This window comes from Papilio polytes, unplaced genomic scaffold, assembly GCF_000836215.1.
Source record: "Papilio polytes unplaced genomic scaffold, Ppol_1.0 DF823288.1, whole genome shotgun sequence".
NCBI classification, from domain to species: Eukaryota; Metazoa; Arthropoda; class Insecta; order Lepidoptera; family Papilionidae; genus Papilio; species Papilio polytes.
This window is the reverse complement of record NW_013525916.1, coordinates 1,931,052-1,947,410: the sequence shown is the minus strand read 5'-3', so window position 1 is coordinate 1,947,410 and position 16,359 is coordinate 1,931,052. Positions and strand designations below refer to the sequence as shown.

Sequence of the window (16,359 nt, the reverse complement as noted above, 5' to 3'; positions counted from 1 at the left end):
TTGCTATGCCACACTCTTATAAAAATTTACAAGTATATACGTTGATGTATCAAGTAGCTCATCTGCACATCTGTATTTGCTGACGCGAGAATGCATACTCTCGACCTTGCTGTAGGCATTCAATTCCCGCATCATGGACCTGACATTGAGTTATGAAATTGCAGTATTACTGTGAATTTGCGGAATTCATATTAAAATTCCGTTACGTAATCTTAAGTCAATAAGAGACTGTGGACACTTGGGGTTAAATTAAATGAACTAGTGGCGTTTTTTTATTGGTTTAAATGTTGGGTTACTACCATCTTATTAATATTTATAATCTTATTAAAAAAATCCTGCAATCTGAAGCTTTATTCGCTAAAAATTCGTAGCATCATTAATTAACTGTATTTTAAAATTGAACTTACATTTAATGCTGGGTTGCTGAAGTTTCCATTTATTTTATTTATTTAATGATTCAGGAGTGTTAAGTTGAACTAAGTTTCAAAGCACCTAAACTCGAGTTATGTGGTTCGGATACGCATTTCAAGAAGTAATTGGACCAAAAATGCTAACCAATAGTTACATTTAGCTAGGAAACTGGCCATAAGTAACACTTTCTTGCTATAATGGCCTGTCCCACCAAATTGTAAATTGTCTGATAAAAATACAACGTGTAAAATATGTGTTGGAAATATCGGATTTAGTTACCTTATCTGACAGTGACGTCATTTTTAAGTTATCTGAGCCTTTATCAGCCAATGGCGTTGCAGTGGGACAAACACTGACTACGTACATAGTTATTAATGAGTACCTAAAGAAGACAGTGTAAATTTGTTATAATAAATCGACACTAAGCGATCCCCTTAAGTATGACTTTAACTCATTAATTTATGATACACATTAGTATCTAAATTACTAACTAGCTATTGCTCGCAACTTCGTCCGCGTGAAATTAAAAAATATCTTATGTAACAGATAAATTACCTTTCTAACGGTGAAAGAATTTTTAAAATCGGCCCAATAGTATTTGAGTTGTTCAATACATACAAAAATACAAACCTTTCCACTTTATAGTATTAGTATAGATATGTATTTAAAACAAAAACTAAGGTAATTAATTCTCAAATCCCTGTACTAAAAGCCAAGACAGCGTGGGTTGAAAGATAAGCAAAGTTTTGTTTATATGTTCACACTTTAAGCGCAATTGTATAGAAGTTACGAAGCAAGTGGGGTCTTTCCGGCCCCACATTAGGCCCTCCGCTGCTTCATGTAACGAGATGAGTGAGAAGGGATTTATTTTGTAATAATCTACGCCGGGTATAGTTAACCAGAGTAATATTCGGATCAACTGATCTCGATGGAAGACACAGATGTGAATAAACTAGAAGAACACAGCAGCGTGGGCAATAGCTAGTTTTACATAAACACTTATTAAAGTAAAAATTAGCTAACAAAAGCAATAAAACAGATTTACGATAGCATCACATTTCGCAAGGTAATTAAAGTGTGTACGTGATGACTCTCCCTTAGGGTTAATTTCATAAATTAAGCGGAAAGCTACCACGCCCTCGGCAACTAGAACATTAGTGTAGCATACTATCTATTCGGGCTAAAAGAGATTGCTATCTCGGTCCTAAATTCGATTATTGTAATTTCTATCTTATTCCAATGGGTATTAAATACAAAATACCTTAATAGCTTATTAATTACACATTTTGGTGTAGTAATTCTTCTTCGATTTGTTACGTTAATTATGTCCTATGATTTTCGATAACTTAATGTTATTAGTTTTATTGCCGTGATTTTGTTTGAAATTAATAATTAAATTACCTCTATTTTTTAAACTATAGTTAGTTTATTTTTTTCCACTCTTATCTTACCAAATTAACGTTTAATAGGAGTTACGAAATATGATAATCTATACATTAAAAGGGCCAATAAAGCTTTCAATGTGAACTCTTAACTTTTACGTTAATAAATAAAAGCCTTCATGGAGAGGTTAATGGAAGTCGTGTTGCATGTATCACTTTACCTTTTACTTGAGAATGCTGAGAGTACTTACTCGTACAAGTTTATTTAAGAGAAGGTATTTGAAATGTTTTTATAACATACGAATGGCACTTAATGTAAAAATCTCCATATAAAATATTTTAGAGATTTTATTAGGATAGTGTGTTCGTGAAAAGTGTGTTTTCAATTACTTTTATCATAAATCATTATCTAACTTTTAGATTACGTAACGGTAAGTACAGTCGAGGAAACTGGCAGTGTTCCACTTAAAAAGCTACAATCATTTGAACAATTTGAAGCGAGACGCGGAACAAAAACCAATAAAACACGACCTATGTATAAACATAAAAAGTCGGTGAGTGATACGCGGCTAATTTTTATTATTATACTGTCGTTTGTTGTAAGAAGGCGCAGAGTTTATATCGTTGCAGTAAACAAGGTAATTTTTCCTGTATTGGAACTCCGCGTATTTCCACCATTGTACCTATTGTAAATCTAGCAAAATGCAGTGCAATACGAGGACTGTCGAAAGTTGTCACGAGCTGTTAGATATTATTTAAAAAAAATAGCCTGCGACTCGGCCATGAGGCAAAAATGCGAAGAATATTAGTTATCTACGATCTTCTACGACGTCCAAACGTAGGCTCATAAAATGTACAATTTATGTTGAATTTTCGTGGCCGGGACTTTCGTGAGCGTTTCGAATTTATGCACGCGTGTATGGAAGGTCACGTAATGATGGTGAAGGATCGTAAATTTAACGTAGAGCACGAATTGCGCCAGTTTTTCCTCATCCTTTGCTTTTATAAAACAAAAACATTACAATATAGACGCAAACAAATCTGTACGGAATAGTGAATACAGGATAAAGTGTATTTTTTCTGCGAAACTATTGAGTACTTTTTGTTCAAATATATTTATACTTTATGTTAGTAAACAAGATGTTGAAATTAAGTTTGCAATAGCAAATATTAAATATTTCTGTACTATAGAATGATGTATTTTTTTCCTCCAGTGTTCATAAGCAATGCTAGAGAACAATTTATATGGACAATATTAGTAAACATTATGCTGAAGAACATTGAAACTACAAATAGCTACTAAAAGTCAAATAAAAATCCGAGATCTCATCGTATTCTTTAGTCTTGTCAAATTATTTTTCAGAAGGAATCAAAATACTCTAATCCGAAAGCCGGAGACAAATCCAAAGAAAAATGCAAACAATAAAGTTTTTGTAGTTGAACAAAGACGAGATGAACGCAGTCTGGGCTAAAATTTCTTGGCTACCGTGGATTAAACTTTGGAAATTTTCTCTCTTGTTGTACGAACAAAAGAAACTTCAAAGCGTGCGTTGTTATTACTATGCAAGAATTATGTTGATTTTACTTAATGTTTGACTTCGTTAACTTTGTTACGCGATCGAAAAAGCCACGTCAGTTATTAAAGCCAGAAGGTTCATTTTCTACTGTCAAAAAGGGGATGTCGATGCTTCAAAAAAGTATGAAACTGAACGCTTTAGAGGCAGTTTGAATGCATTTTAGTTCCATATCAAAGTGTATCAGTGAAGATTTGTGATTGCTGACGCGAGAACGCAAATCTCCGTCCGTGATAGGAATAAATTCCTCGCGTCACGGCGCTGACGTTGAGTTATGAATTCGTAGAGCAAACAGCCAAATTGAAATTTGAAATTGTGTCACGTTACACAGATAATCATAATTTTTACTTGAATAATGGCAGATGTCCAATTGCGCTATAAACTATTCCTTTATAGCGTATCTGAGGACATGACTACACTGTTTTTAATGAAAATCAAAACAGGGAAGTACCAGACACTATTTAAGGTTCACTATTTAATTAAACATTAAGCAAAAAGCAGAAAACTAACCTCTTTGCTTGTAAGAAAAAAACGTAGGGCCATTACAGTTACGAAATTAGTTACCAATATTAATTCTCTCCGTTCTCTACCGTTTTAAAATATTATTTAGGAAGAAACGTTTCCTTTTTTTGTATTTCTTTCTACTTGTAGACTTTTTTAGCATTGGTATATATTATGTGAGTCTTTTTATGTTATGACAACGAGAGACATACGACGTATGCGTGCTTTTCATCCCAGTCGCACAAAACGCCGGAAACGGCTGTCCCTATGTGATTCATGCCACAGGAAAACAGTAATTTTGGGTCCAGTTGACATGATTTCGACATTAGTACGCTATTTTGTGGACTCAAGCCTCTGATTGCTATATAACAAGACATTTTTGTATAAGAATATTTTCTTATTATATTGAACGTTGAACGTTGCTTATGTAGATGGTTTATTTTATTTATTGGAAAGGTACACCAATTGCATATTCAAAGTACACAACCAAATTAAATATACTGTAAACAAAAAAAAATAATATAAAAGCAGAAAAAAACATACAAATGACAAGAGTACACTGCTCACAAGATATTTTAATGAAAAAAAAGTAAGACTGTATGTTCCATTTATATCAATATGCAAATTAAAAGTAAAGATTTTTATATTAGAAAATTAAAAGATATAGTTTATTCGTATGGTATTTAAGACTTTAATAGTTTCACCTTAAATTTTCACGTGCGTGGAGAGCATTTATATTTTGTTTTCGTCATTAATCTGTAAAGTTTCAATTTTCCAAGGCAATGTACAAAATAGTGTTCATTATTCGATAGTGCACAGTATGCGATCAACATCACTAACAGCGTTGCGAGATGAAGAGCGTACTGAAGGCTTCAAATTGATACTTTCGGCCTCCGGATATAGACATGTAGAAACAATGAAACCGATACGCTTGTTATCGACTCATCAAAGAGATACCACTGAATTCAAAAACAATCCGAAAAAGCCAGATTTATTTATGGTAATCGAATTATTGGATATTTAATATGAAACATGTTAAAAGTAAAAAAAAAAAGAATCCAAAACTTAACTTTGAATTTTTTAATGTTTTTTTTTATTTTAGAAATTTAATTATCTTATTTTTAAAACATAAAAATATATTAGAATCCCGATGCAAAATTACAAACATAAAAGTGCAGTGTTGCAGTCGCTACTATTCTTCAAGCTACCGACTCATTAGTATTTCTTTTTATACACATACAAAAAAGATCAATTAAAACTAACCTGGTAATTATTTCCTAGATAATATTAATTTTATTAGATTAAGTGACAGGTTCAGTCCTCGTGAAGCGACCTGGTCGTTTTATGAATATTAATAACCCTTCAAGCCGTAACATCAGCACTAAGTCGATTATCAACTTCACTGAATGGCATCTCTTCAGTCCCAAGATTATATGTATCTGGATATTTGCATTTTTTTAAGTCGACTGGCAGTTTAATTGTCCATTTAAATACATTATTACGAAGTTGTCGAAAAGACAACATTCATTTTTTTACTAGCGTTTTCCTGCAATTCCATCCACGAGGAATTAAAAAAAGAAACTTAGTAAATAGCCTATGTATTCTTCAAAACTATATTCTACATCTGTGTCAAATATCATCGAGATCCATTCAGCAGTTTAGGCTACAAACTCTAACAAACATCCAACCATCCATCTAAAGGTTTGCATTTATAATATACTAGCTGTTGCCCGCGACTCCGTCGGCGTGGAATTAAAAAAAATTCTAAAGTGAGTACCCTATGTGTTCTTCCAGACTATTCTCTACATCTATCCCAAATTTCATCGCAATCCGTTCAGCAGTTTAGGCTACAAACTCTAATAAAAATCCATCCATCTAAACTTTCACATTTATAATATAAATATGAAGTAAGATTGAAACTGTCCCAAAACTTATCTATATTCATAATATTTAAATTATAAGAAAACGAGTAAACGAAAAGAAAAAAATATTTCACTCAATATTTAATCTTACAAATTCGAACCCGACTTGCGGTTACATGATTTCCCAGTAGGGAAGGCTCAGTATTGCGATACGTTCTACACTTTTTTACTTCACGCTTCTATAATTTTTGTAGAGTGCCTATGAATAAGTTTACATAAATTCTAGAACTACAGTCAGTTTCCAATAATTTGAAAACTAAATTTACAACCGTCATTTCGTAATACTTTGTTTTTATAAAAACAGTAAATTCATTGTTAGGAGGAAACTAAGATAACATGCTATGGAAACACATGGATACAAATTTCTATAGTTAATTTTCTAGTACAGTATACTAACAAAATGTCCAATTTTCATAACGAACCTAACACATTAAACAAATGACTTAGTGCCTTGACTGACATTCTCTCGCAACTATTAGGATTATAAACATCATAGACAGCACAATAAAATAATAATTCTCTCTATCACACACATGTCCAACAATAATTGAGTTAATACGGAACTACATTAAAATTCCGTCATCGTACAAACTCGTCAAAGTGGAGAAGTGAAGTTGCTGATGTGAAAAATGCAAATCTTCAGCCATGATATGTATTAAATCTGCTCGTCAGCTGCCATAGAGTTAAGTGCATATAAAGTAGGCAATTCACTTTTAATAGAGCGCGAGTTATAATCTCTTTTTAAGAATAAACCAGGAAAAAAGTATTTAAACATTGCTAACTTTAAATCTATTATATTTAAATCTATATATTTATGTCCACTATTACATAAAAATAGTACATAGTAGTTCTCTTATTTACAGAACCATGACTTCAATTTCTTTTATTACATCACCTTTAAATAGCTAATATATTCTGGGTTTTTGGGTGACATTATTAAAGCTCTCAAATGAGGTTAAAAAAATACGCGGTCAGTGTTCTAATTATAAACCTTATCTAAACATGTAGCAATGATTTTATGAATACAATATTTTAATTATATTTGCATATAACATGCACTATAGTGCGATTGTCATTTGTTTATTAATAAGAATAATCTTTAAGAAGTAATTAAATATTTTTATTAGAATTGACTCTCAACAAGACTGGTTTTAACTTTGACTTAGAGTTAATTGAGATACAGAATTTTGTGATTGGACTTTTTTTTTTCGTGTGATCGATATTTTTATATATTGTTATTCAAAAAACATTAACAGAAAAATACTTCCTTGTATCAACATAGCTTTGTACCGAGGGTCTGATTCAATATGAATGAGAGTAAGAACAAACGACGGGTTCGTTATTATTTCCGGAAATAATTATGCCGTCATGAAACAAAGGTGGTAAACAAAGAGCCATTCACATTGCCCAAACATTCACCTCGATGTATTAAAGAGCTTTTCAAAACATGTCGCATAATAAAAATAATAACTTAACGACCTTTCGCCTACGACTCCGTCTGCATCGAATAAGAAACAACAAAAGCAAGTAGCCTATGTGTTCTTCCAGACCATCCTCTATGTCTATGCTAAATTTTATAGAGATTAGTTCAGCCGTTTAGGCTACAAACTCTAACAAACATCCATCCATCCTTCTAAACTTTCGCATTTATAATATTAGTAATAAGTAAGATGATCTTAAATAAAAAAAAATACTTTGGAAACTATTGTCTAAAAGAGTCGAAAGAAATATGGTATTAACGGTTAGAGCGTATTATACTTTGAGTTACGAAATAAAGACACAATTTAAAAAGACAATCATACTTACTTAAAATATTATAAATGCAGAAAGATTTGATGGATGTCTTTTACCACGCCTTTCCAAAACAGCTTGTTGGATCTCGATGAAAGTTGGCCCATGTGTAGAACGCAGTCTGCAAGAACACAGGCCATTATCTACATTATTTTTAAATAGTTTTACTATGTTTTTCTTTTTTTTTTACATTCCGCAGATATAAATAAATTATTCTATGCATACAACAAAGCGCATTTTATACCCTCGTTTCACTTTTTACTACGGAAATAGTAGGGCTATATTTCGCTTAGTCGAGGGTGGGATATAAAGTCAACATTTGCCCTCACCCGAGTTGACCTCATATAAACGGCAACATAAAAATTGGTCTAAAGTAGAGCTGAGTTATTCTGATTTTAAGTAGCATTTGCTAATACAATCAATCATGTGTCGTTTAGCAACAGCTATCTTTATGACCTGTCTACTGTCATAATCTGTAGTACAAAAGTATTGTCATCTCGTTCAGTCTCTCCATAAAAATCAGAGATAGCAATATTGTTCGTATGCGAGTGACCGTTTAAAATTCAACGTTACGTTGTTGTTGCGTAAAACTTTTCCTATTATACTATTCTCTCTCGCATTCTCTCTCCCTTCGTTTCCATAGAAGCAATCAAAAATAGTTTAATATTGGAACAACCGAAAACGCTCGTACTTATATATGCATGAAAAATACCGAAATCATACATATGGATTATAAAATGTTTTCATACAAAAAGGCCGCTTGAGGGGGACGATATGCCGCGTCATTGTTGTAAATTATTCGCTGGAATAAATCACGCGTATCATGGCTATCAAATCCCCGCTCTCGTGGAACTTGGGAACGTTTTTGTCTACGTCCAGACCAAACACTGCTTGTAATGGAGGAAAATAAGTTAAACAGATGCTAATTACAAAGCTTCAACTTTTTCTATAATTATTTTAAAGGATATCGTATGTAATGGACTAAATCTATAGCAATAAGTTCTGGTAATGACTTAATTACCAACTTAAAAACTTTAGCAATCGCTATTTGATCACATCCATTATAGCTGCTAGGTTCTTGAAGCGACAGTTTCAACCACAAGAAGTTTCATCGCGTACACCACGGTGAGGGCCAATGCGGCATCCATAGTTTAAATTTGTTTTGTTAATGTCTTCATTGGGTTTTAATTTTATTACATAATTTTGAATAAATGTTTTGGTAAATTTAACCATTTTGCAATATAAACTTACAAACTCTATCGAATAAATGCTTCAGGAAATTCCGATCCGATATTTACCCATAATGTAAGAACCGCCAAAAGTATTCAAATATCCCGGTGAGTTCATAGCCGTTTCCGTTTAGATCTCGCGATCCTTGGCAGCCGACCAAACAGAATTCAATGCTTAATATAAAACTGAGTGCTTTCATTTCATATTTGCAAAATGAATGTATTGAAGACTTCAAAATAATTCAAAATAATTCAGCTTAACATTATTTTTTTTGCTATAATTGAAACGTTTTATAATTTTTATTAAAATGACTAGTTTACGCCCGCGACTCCGTCCGCGTGGAATTAAAAAAAAAATAAAAGTGAGTAGCCTATGTGTTCGTCCAGACTATCTTCTACATCTATCCCAAATTTCATGGAGTTCAGCATTTTAGGCCACAATCTCTAACAAACATCCATCTATCTAAACTTTCGCATTTACAATATTAGTAAGTAAAGTAAGTAAAATATTAGTATGATTGAAAAATAGCTTTTAGAGTTGATGTTACTCGCTAAAAGGAAAGATTCGCGATACAATATCCTATGCCACAGATGTTAATTTAATTGTTTAATAGCTTTAGAAATCAATGATAGAAAATACCGAATATTTTTAAAATTAATGGCAGTAGATTTTAAGCAATTGTTTTAATATAAAACGTACCATTTTGCAACAATAAATGAACAATTAATTATCTCGTGTATGTAGTATTTTAGTGTTGGAGACGTGCGCTGGCAAAGTTATGAGTGCACTTCCAGCGCTCGTCAAACTGCAAATACTTGTGCCAAGTTTCAGACATAATTGGTACATAGTTTGTGAATATTATTGCGGTAAGTTGGAGTACATATGCAAAATATCTATTTGTTGTAACTGAAATTATTCGTAAAGTTTTATTTCTGTTTTCATAGTTACATTTGACTGAATTACCTAAAGAATATTAATAGATTTGTTTGTATTGTATGAGACAAAAACTATCAAAACAGATAAAATCCTTGGCACTTCAAATCTTAATAAATCAGCAGTAAATCAGAACTGACTATAAAGCCTTATACTTGCATAAAAAACAAGGCAGGATCTCTTTACGATTTTGACAAAGTGTTTTACTCTTTTCTTAAATTAGCTAATTTTAAGTTGCACATGCCTTATGAGTTAAGATTTGAAATTTAAATAAAAAATAAGAACGGTGATGTTCCTCCCACCATAGAGTTTAGTACAATTTTTCTGATGACAACATCAAGTTGATGTCATAGGTAATAAAAAATAGCGCAAAATAAATAAGATAATTCTTAGAACTATTCGTAATCACGCATCATTCGATCTTAATTAAACAGATTTCTGTAAAAATGGAGCGAAAAATCTAAATTTCTTATCAATCGACAGTAAACAATGTCCGTCGTAACATTTTCGCGCCAAATAACAGATAACGAAATGCGAATGAGAAAATCTGTTCGCTTGAAACTCGGTCAGTTCGCTACTGACGCTCGCCGAGTGAGCTCCTGTCGCTCGTTGTCTCGATAATCGTATGTTTTCGTGTATTGTGTTCTGAAATATATTATCTGTACTTTTACATTTAGTGTCAAGTTAAGTTTTTTTTTAATGTGAATTACAGTTTAAGTGGAACATTAAAATTTGGATTGGAGTTTTTTATTAAAACTTGTGACCGTGAACGTAAGTTACAACTTTGTAATGCGTTTGAATGTATTAAACATGATTATTTAATATTCTTGAAACTAGCTATAATAAAATATAGTGTAAGCTTCTTAAGATTAATCGACTAACAACCTTCATGCTCGTATTTTATCGAATATATTTAATGATATTTTTATATTTTAATAGATTTAATAATTTGGAATATAAACTACTTCACCACATACTTCAACATGAGGACTACAAAATAAGCAATTCTTCTATCTTATTCGATCTAATCTAGTATTCAAATAGTTTATAGTTTCTTTAGATTTTATGTGTCAAAGATTATAAGTTACAAATTCCAATTATTTAAACATAATGCCAAAAACTAAGCTAAGTGTATTAAAAATGTAAGGAAGAGTTTGCTGAAACGTGAAATGCTAATATCTGTCCTTAATGAGCGTTGTAGATGCGCCAAGAGCGTGTCGCAGCGGAATAAAGAAATTATAGTTTGTACTCTTAATATTCGATTATAAAATAAAATGTCACCACTTCATGTGATTAATATTCACAATTCTCGGAGATTTAATATAATTAATAGCACTTTAAAATGCAACCGAGAGATCGCCATTACCATCTATCGATCTTAAGTCGAAAAAGAAATTCCAATTCAAATAATATAATTAAGGTTAATTTGAAGTGAATTTAAAAATGTATAAATTACTAGCTATTCCCGTGCGGCTTTATCCTCATGCAACTGTAAAAACTTTATTGTTTACATTTAACAAATTCTCAATTGCAAATGTCAAAATACCAATTACCTAACTATGGCAATCTTGCTGACATCTTAGGCAACAAATAAGTGTGTATTTACGCTTTATTATAATAGTATAGATTAAATAAAAGAAATACATCAATCTTTATGTGACAAGACCCTTGTTTACTGAGGAACTTCGGTCCGTTTGCTCAAATGACTCCAATGTTTCAGTGGCAACGAGCCAGAGTTAGATACGATTGACAAAAGTTACGCCATTATTGTTCCAACTTTAAAATGAGAATCATAATTTTAACCAGTGCGTAACAAAGTCCTTTGACTTGTTACTCGATTGTTTTCTTATAATTTATACAACTTTTATTAACAAAAAACGGCTCCAGCTTTGCGTTAGTAAAAAATTACACATACTTACTGTTGACTACGATTTTAAGTAAATGTAAATAATATAATTGTTTGAATATCTGAAGGCACAGTTCTGCCGAAACGGCATTTTCTTGAAGCGACTAGAGGCACTTTTGACATCCTTTTCTACGTTTTAGAGATTTCTTTTTAGGTTCTTTTTTAAAACGCAAAAATAACTCCTTTGTACAACGATAAATAATCTTGCAGCATTATAAGAACTGGACCATAGCATTATTTGAGCTGCGGTGCACATAATATATGACTTCGTATTGACTCTATTTTGGTTTCGGTGCACGTACGATAATGTCAACAATTTCTAACTACGCGGTCATTTTACACTCCCACACACACAAGTACACACAAACATATGTAAGAACATAAATTTTATGTTTAACTATTAACTATACTATACGAGTAAAAAGAATTTAAGTCTAAAATAAACAAAAACTACAGAGTAGATAAAACTACAATTATCGTTAAAAAGTTTACAAATGTTTGTCTAACTCGCCTTAGTCACGGGGAAGAAATATCGAATCTTTTTAAAGATAAAATAAAGTATACTAGCTTTTGTCTTCGACTCCGTCTGTGCGGAATTAAAAAAAAAACTCAGTAAGCCTATGAGTTTCACACTATGATACGTAGTAACAAACATCTATCCATCCAAACTTTCGCATTTATAATGTTAGTATGTAGTTTAACTATAAAAATTCTCGTTCGTCGCCGAATGGTCTTAAGTTAGCGAGATAGAATTAATTGATCCCGGCTTAACCGACTTTTAGGACCAATACGATTTAAAATCTTTGTTAATGACTCAAGTTTTAACTTGATTGCGGCACTTTAACAATGACATTTGAAGCACGTCTTTCAATTCAATGGTTGAAACGAAACCGAAAGTTACAAATCTTTACAAATTTATTAAAAGGAACCTAATTAATTTAAACAATTTATTCTATAGTACAATTGTTTGCAATTTTCTAGAAGTATAAAATATGATACATGGAAGCATGAACAATTTCAAAGGAATTTAATTTCAATAATTCAACTCAGTTCCGGACTTGTACTATGAATCTGAATCTTGAGTCATGTGCTCTTGACCCTGGAACAAATCTGTGTTTATGTTTACGTCTCGCTCACTTATTAAAATAAAAAATACTAATCAGAAGGTACAGTCGGGGACATTGGCGGTGTTCCACCTCAATGCTTTAATCGTTTGAACATTTTGAAACGAGACGCGGAACAAAAATCTATCCAACGCAGCTTATAAATGTATCTGTACGAAAAAAAAGTCGATTATTGATTACTCCCCTACTTTCTTTTTATTATTACCCTTTGGTACTCACTGTTATCTAATTAGTTATTTGTAGGAAGAGACGGAGTTAGTCTCATTGCAATGGACAAGGCAATTTTTGACAAAGTGGAACACCGCGATTTTCTCTGACAGTACGTTAGTATGAAAATGTTTAATTGTGTTTAATCTTTCCTATTAAAATAAGGTTTTATAACACATTATTACACAAGTGAAATTATGATTCGAGTAATCGTGCATTTTACTCAAATGCATGCGAAGGATGAAAAGCGAGAGATGAGAATTTGAATACGACATAAATTTAAAATATTACTAGAAGTTAAATTTAATATCAGAGAGCGTTCTTCGTTAGGGTTGGTACACAAAAAAGGCGGAGGCGTTTTGAACCTCTCGAGAAACTGTGCCAAAGTTTTTTTTTTTTCCTCAACACTTATGTCTATTTTAAAATGGTTAGAGTAAAGAACGCTTTCACATTGAAATTCTTAGATTTTCCCCACAAAATTAGTAAAAACACACAATTTACTATTGCAAAGGAAAAATACAATAAATAAAACTTTTAGAAGAAATTTCAATCCAAGCTAAATTTAAAACACATGACAGTAAATTATTGAGATTTAACTTAATGTTAGGGACATTTCAGATCAAATTTAAATTCAATTTCTAGGTAATCCAAGGTCATCTAAACCGAACCAAATAAACGCAGAGATTACGGTATGTTAGCAAAATGACTTAATAATTCGTGATCTTTATCTCGGTGAAGGAACAAATGTTAATGAGACGTGACACTTAGTTATTCATTCGATATCCTTGAGCACGCTACACTGCTTGACTACAATAAAAAACTTAATCGAAACAAACCTCGACTTATATTCAAATTAAATAATACAATGGTTACAGCATTTTAATCGTACCAAGAATGTATCTATCTATACATATACTAATATTATAAAGCGAAAAATTTGTATTTTTGGATTTTTGTAACTATTAAATTGACTAAAAAACTACCGAATCGACTTCAAAAGTTCTTTCACCATTAAAAGTTAAATTATCAGTGAGTAACATATAGCCTATTTTTTAATTTCACACAGAGAAATTCGCGAGCATCAGCTAGGTAGAGTACAGTTTGATGCAAACAATTTGACTGATTGAAATAATAAATTACATTTGAAATGTTATTGTGTCTGTACGTTTTATTCTTCAGTATCAAGTCATACGTAGTTTACCAGGAATAACTCTTTATTATCAGTTATAAATATATGACCTTCGAAGTATTGTTTTTCTTAATTAGTATGTAGTTATTGGAATGGAGTCAAAGCGAAGAACGCGAATAGAATGGAACGTTTGATCCACGGTATATTCGATTTAGTACCTGAATACTGGTGGCTAAAAATTCGCTAAACAGACATAATCTAAGTCAGAATTATTATTGTCTCTTTCAGTTTACTATCGTGACATAAACTTGGTAAACTAAGGCCCTTCGCAAGTATTCGCTATGCGATTTTGGCATCGAAGCAACTTCCTACATAGGCGAGCGCAGGCGACATTTTTTTTAAACTCCTCACTCTCCTCTACCTTGAGGGATCGCTTTCACTCTCACTCGCTTGACCGCTCACGGTGGTTTGAAATACATATGTTACAGTCATAAGAATTAATTATAAAAATGAACTAATATTAAGTTACTAGCTTTCGCCGGCGACTCCGTCCGCGTGCAATTAAAAAAAGTGAGTAATTTATGTGTTCGTCCAGAATATGCTCTACGGCTATGCTAAATTTCATCGAAATCTGTTAAATCGTTAAGGCTACAAACTCTAACAAACATCCATCCATCTAAACTTTCGCATTTATAATATTAGTATGATAGAAATAGAAATAGAAAATAGTTTTTTTCTTAGGTTACATTTGGAATTATCTTGCGTAAGTCGTTTGGATACTAAAATCACAGATTAGCCTTGTGTACGGGCCGTACTGTCTTAATTAGCGGATCACTGCGACATCGGCACCAGAGAGCATCTGGCATTTAACCTTGATAATGACGTTTGCTATCGGCGCAACAACGCACTGATTTATAAACATTAGATTCTGAGAGATGTGTATAAATATTGTAGCTAAAATTATTACATGTGTCAAACTATGTACTTGTCTAGACAGTTTTATTTTCTGCTTTAAACGTGAAGTAACTTTTTCTGACCGTTTTTGGGTCATTTTCAAAGCACAAGTGTTGTAAGGATATGGGTATAGGATATGATTATTATTTCGATCAATAATGTATAATGTATCTTCAACTCGTAGAGACCAGAAACTTTTATTAACATATAATACTAGCGTTCGCCCACGACTCCGTCCGCGTGAAATAAAAAAAAGTAGTTAGCCTATGTATTTTTCCAGGTCATCCTCTACATCTATACCAAAATTTCATCGAGATCTGTTCACCCGTTTAGGCTACAAACTCTAACAAACATCCATCCATCCAAACTTTCGCATTTATATAGAGATTAAAACATAACATTCAATATGACAGTTTATTATTATTTATATTGAATAATTGGTACGTTTCTATAATTCCCAGTGTATATATAATAATAATAAGTATAAAAATAAATATCATTTATGTATGAGTTACAGTAAAATATATAACTGGAAATACGTATATTTTATATGTGTTTGTTTTGTATACGATATGTGGCCTTGTAACATAGAAAAATACTCTTATCTTATACTTAATGGAACGTATTCAGGAAACCGTCTTCGTAATATTATGTACATACATATTTGCTCGAATATCGATACCATAACAAATAATACAACAGAGAATGAAAGTATTCATTTTTGTTTATTTAAAACATATTTTGTAATGATACAAAACGGTTATTTTGGTATTTACTGTAATATACTGATACTATCTTTTGCCGGGGACTCTGTCCGCGTGAAGTTTTAAAATAATGTACCCTATGTTACTCACAAATAAATAACCTTTCCTGCAGTGAAAGAATATTTTAAATCCGCCCAGCAGTTTTTGAACCTATTCATTACAATCAAACAAAGTTTTTCTCTTTATAATATTAGCTTTGATTTTTCTGTTAAAGATTTGATTTATCCAAACAACAAAACCATGTCCAATTAGATATCCAATGTTAATGTTATGTAACTCTTGTAACTGTTAAAAACATAATTTTACCTTTTCACGTAACTACTTAATTAAAATAACACACCATGTAAGCTTATTTTTATTTCTGTAAAGGCAATGCGTTAGTACACACTGCTAGTGTTTATTTCGAGAATGTTTCCATTAGTAACAGCACGTGTTCTATTTGTTTACGGAAACCTACCTTCGACTGAAATCGTTCTGTTTAACGTATAAATATATAGTTTTATTTCGAAATGTTAATTACGTTTAGTAAAC

At 31.9% G+C, this 16,359-nt stretch overlaps 1 protein-coding gene across 2 annotated transcripts in view; it reads left to right on the top strand.

The window, feature by feature from the left end:
- The first annotated feature begins 10,327 nt into the window (after positions 1 to 10,327).
- The window catches only part of LOC106105013 (CD151 antigen-like), a 51,040-nt gene continuing 45,008 nt past the window's right edge, over positions 10,328 to 16,359 (top strand). For both annotated transcript variants that reach the window (XM_013285213.1, XM_013285214.1), the window contains exon 1: positions 10,328 to 10,515. The gene's annotated coding sequence lies outside the window, so the exon portion shown is untranslated. The remainder of the gene's footprint in view (positions 10,516 to 16,359) is intronic.